Consider the following 4,723-nt stretch of genomic DNA (forward strand, 5'->3'; position numbering starts at 1 on the left):
CATGGAGGCATAACAGTCAGGGGGAGTGGAAGAGGTACAGGGAGTCACTCAGTTTGGCAAGGGCAGTGGTCCTTCCTCTGGCTGCATGAGATAATCACTTGGGAGCTTTGGAAAAAATAGCAATACCAGGGGATCTCACCATTCAGAGATCCTGATTCAGTTGTTTATATGGGGCTTGAAAAATCAGTATCTTTTTTCACGTAAGTCAATTTTGCATTCAATGTTGAGAATCACTGGACTAGAATCTAAGGGGAGAAATAAGAATGGAAAGGTGGCTTGAGCACAGCTCCTGGAGGGACAGTGAGAATTCAGACTTTATTTGTATATGCTGTCATCACAATGATGATATAGGGACATTCATGTGACAAGAGATTCATGTAACACTAAAAATACTAAAATATTTGTGTTTCAAAGCATTTTTCCACCCTAAGTCAGAAAAATTATTCTCTTCTAACACAAAAGGTCTCCATTCCTAGACAGAATGGGCAGTCCAAATGAAGTGCCCATCATTTGGGACCCTTTGTTTCCTGTTAATAGAACCCCACAGAGTACCAGAGGCTTTCTCCACCTTGGTCACCAGGTCACAACAACATGACTCCGACTCCTACTCATTTCTACTCTGCCCTCCTATTCATTTGATTCCGTTATCAGGCTAGCTTCTTGGCTCAGAAAACCCTGTCTTTTCAACATGGCTGAAACCTAGGAAGTCAACGAGTTCCCTCCACATGGCAATGTGGAAGAAAAGTATAGCATGTTCTATGAATGCTGTCAGAATGCTGATAATTTAAAAAGCTGGCTCTCCATAATCCTTGTCAGTGATTCAAGAGAGTATTCACCCAGCCTCAAAAAGCCATTCTGAGACAGGGATGTGTTTTCTTTCTTCAACTTCTAGGCCTGGCATTACATACTTGAGTTGAGTGACTGTTGACAGGGTGGGTTTCCTCTCATGCTAGTATTAACAGCACACACAGCTATGACTTGTTATCATTTTAGACTTTATAAGTACTTTCCCATACAGCACCTCATTTAATACTCATAGCCCTTTGTAGGCAAAATAATAATAATGATGGGAATAATAATAGTGAAAATGGTAAGATGACCAGATCAAAATCTACATCTGGTTTCAAATACTGTGCCCTCTCTGCCATGCCATACTTACATCATAGAATTGCGAGCATCTCTGTCTCACAGTTGAGAAAGCTCTCCCTGCGCAGTGACGTGCGGTGTCTACATGAAACACAGTCAGGAATCACGTTCTGAATTTCTAAATCCATTGTATAAACTGCTGAATCACACTTTTTTCAGTCAAGCTAGACTCTTAGGAAAATTCCCTTAAATAATGAGTTTGAACCCCAAGTAATGATGGTCACTTTGTTTTTTTAATTAGAGAAATTAGCAAGATAGCTTGGATCTCATCTACAATTAATGTGGTTCCCTCTTAGTTACTTTGTAGGTATGTGTGGTGATGGAGCCAATGACTGTGGGGTAAGTAGCTACCAGTTTGTGTGGCCATAATCTCACATTCGATTACACTTAAGCCCTTTAGAGTAGCTGCCAGTGTGTGTAGTCATAATCTCACATTCATGTATCCTCAAGCCCTTTAGAGGTATACTCCTGGCATGTATACCATTTACATTCCTCTTGATGGATAAACTGTTGCATTGGGAGGCTTTTGACCAAAGTCACACATTGATTCAATGGTTAGTTTAGGCTACATGGGGTAGAATTTGGTTCTGGAGTTCTCATTTCTTTGGCCAGGTATCCTAATGCCACCTTTTTCTTATGTTCCAGGCAGGGTTAAGTCTCTTGGTTAGAGTTTGGGCACAAACCACCTGTGGCCAGCTTAACTGGCCTTTTCTTATGAGGCTTTAGTAGAGATGTACATGAGTCTATGTGAGGAGTAAGCTGATTCTTTGCTTTCAGGCTCTGAAAATGGCTCATGTGGGCATCTCATTATCAGAGCAGGAGGCATCTGTGGCCTCACCTTTCACTTCCAAAACTCCAAACATTGAGTGCGTACCTCACCTTATCAGGTAAGTAGGCACTTCCTCAAACCTCATTTTCTCTGTCTTGACTTCTGGTGCAAATCACATTGTTCTGCCTGGGAAAGACTAGGGAAACTTGGTGTCCCTGGGTGTGGAGGGCGCTTTGTGGAAGAATGCTGTCGAGCATTCTACTTCCAGATGGATTTTCCAGAAGTTAAAAATAACACTGGGAGAGCAGTGGCATTTCCAGTGAATTCACTGATTACATTATTCTTAGAAGATTGGAATCTGGAACTTGTCATTGCTTTGAAAGTGTCAGTCATCCTCATTTTTCAGATGTATCTATCTCCTTTTCAATTTTTATTTGAGAAATAAAGTTTTCAAAATCTTTGGCCAGGCGCGGTGGCTCACGCCTGTAATCCCAGCACTTTGGGAGGCTGAGGTGGGCAGATCACAAGGTCAGGAGATCGAGACCATCCTGGCTAACATGGTGAAATCCCATTTCTACTAAAAATACAAAAAAATTAGCTGGGCATGGTGGCAGGCGCCTACAGTCCCAGCTACTTGGGAGGCTGAGGCAGGAGAATGGCGTGAACCTGGGAGGCGGAGCTTACAGTGAGCCAAGATCGTGCCACTGCACTCCAGCCTAGGCAACAAAGCAAATCTCTGTCTCAAAAAAAAAAAAAAAGACTTTATTGGCTTTTGCTGCTCTCACTAAAATTTGCTTTGATGCCCCCCACCACCCTGCCGAAAATGTACTTCTGCTCCATTATATTTGAATGATAGAGATAGTGAGCATGGTGGCTGCTCTTGGTTATTGTAACTGACATGTGTTTCTAGTTTAAAAATGCTATAATGCCTACTATCTCACACTTCAAAACAGCCTGGAGATGCAGGAATGGCTATTTTTTTTTTAACAAACAAAAAAATTGAAGTTCAGAAAATTTAATTGATGTGCCCAAGCTCATACAACCATATGAGGTTAGAGATTGTTTTAGAATTAATTTTATTCAAATGTATTTTATCTACAGATATACTATTTCCACCACATGAAAATAGTAATTTGGCTAGGTCCTCCCAATTTTTTATTTATTCATTCATTTGACAAATATTTAGTGAGTAGGCATTTAGTGCCAGAAACTAAGGGAGATAAGGACGATACCTACTGATTTTGATAGGTGCTGTCCAGGAAGTAAAAAGGGCAAAAGGGAATAAGATGGCTATATAGGTGGAAGCAGCTGCTTCAGATGGGGTGGTGTGAGAAAACCTCTCTAAGGAGAAACTACCTCTGGGCAGAGGAAATGTCACGGCAAAACTCTGATACAGAAAAAAACCTGGTGTGAGGATCAGGTTTTAACACCCCAGGACATCATAATGGGCATGAGTTTAAACTTAAAGAAGTATGATCTAGGCTGGGTGCGGTGACTCATGGCTGTAATCCCAGCACTTTGGGAGGCCGAGGTGAGTGGATCACTGAGGTCTAGCAGTGACGCCAGCGTCTGGGAAGATGCCCATTGCCAGGCAGACCGTGGTCTAGCGGTAGCAAAAGGTGTCAAGGAACAACACCCGCTATTTAGCAGACCGGGAAAGGGAGTCTCCTTTTCCCCGGGGGAGTTTAGAGAAGACTCTGCTCCTCCACCTCTTGTGGAGGGTCTGACACCAGTCAGGCTTTCCCGCAGTTATCCGGAGGCCTAACCGTCTCCCTGTGATGCTTTGCTTCAGTGGTCTTGCTCCTAGTCTGCCTTCATGTTCCATCCTGTACACCTGGCTCTGCCTTCTAGATAGCAGTAGTAAATTAGTGAAAGTACTAATAGTCTCTGATATGTAGAAATAATGGTGTAAGCTGTCTTTCTCTTTGTCTTCTCTCTCTCTGCCTCGGCTGCCAGGCAGGGAAGGGCCCCCTGTCCAGTGGACATGTGACCCACGTGACCTTACCTATCATTGGAGAAGACTCACATTCTTTACCCTGCCCCTTTTGCTTTGTATACAATAAATAACAGCGCAGCCAGACATTCGGGGCCACTACCGGTCTCTGCGTCTTGGTGGTAGTGGTCCCCCGGGCCCAGCTGCCTTTTCTTTTATCTCTTTGTCTTGTGTCTTTATTTCTACACTCTCTCGTCGCCGCACACAGGGAGAGAACCACCGACCCTGTGGGGCTGGTCCCTACAGGGGGACCCCACCCCAGATCTTCCGATTCAGTCCTGGGGGGACCCTACCCCAGATCTTCCGATTCAGTCCTGGGGGGACCCTACCCCAGATCTTCCGATTCAGTCCTGGTTCGGCCTGAGAATCTGCATTTCTAACATGTCCAGGGACCACAGCTTGAAAACCTCCATGGCAGACATGTAATGGGATGACGTGGTCCAATAAATGAAGGAAAAATAACAGGTGGCAACCTCAGGCAGCTTCATCCCAACCAGTAAGAAAGTAAATCCTTTCGTAAACTAAGAGGAAGTATTAATATGGGCATTTGAGCAAACATTTAAGTGTTAGGACAAAGAATTAAAAACTAGCACAGGCACCCCTGAAGCATGATAGGATGGCAACAGAAGGGCTGATTTAGTTTCCAAGAAATAACTGAGAGGCAGTGTTGTGTGTGTGTCTACTGCTTAGGAACCCAAAACAAACCTTCAGACCATTTTCATGAGTACTGAGACCAAGAAAACCACTGGGCAGTGGGTGGTCTGGAAATGTAAATGTTGATGGAACTCTACTAATGAGTCATGGACCGATGTTTC

At 43.7% G+C, this 4,723-nt stretch overlaps 1 long non-coding RNA gene across 1 annotated transcript; it reads left to right on the forward strand.

Annotated features, from left to right (window-relative positions):
* Positions 1-6: 6 nt before the first annotated feature.
* On the forward strand, positions 7-4,060 carry LOC116464487 (uncharacterized). The gene is made up of 3 exons (XR_004246928.2): positions 7-1,485; positions 1,924-2,033; positions 3,872-4,060. It is a non-coding gene; the product is annotated as an uncharacterized LOC116464487 (long non-coding RNA).
* Positions 4,061-4,723: the final 663 nt, after the last annotated feature.

This window comes from Hylobates moloch, unplaced genomic scaffold (assembly GCF_009828535.3).
Source record: "Hylobates moloch isolate HMO894 unplaced genomic scaffold, HMol_V3 SCAFFOLD_815, whole genome shotgun sequence".
In the NCBI taxonomy this organism is placed as follows: Eukaryota; Metazoa; Chordata; class Mammalia; order Primates; family Hylobatidae; genus Hylobates; species Hylobates moloch.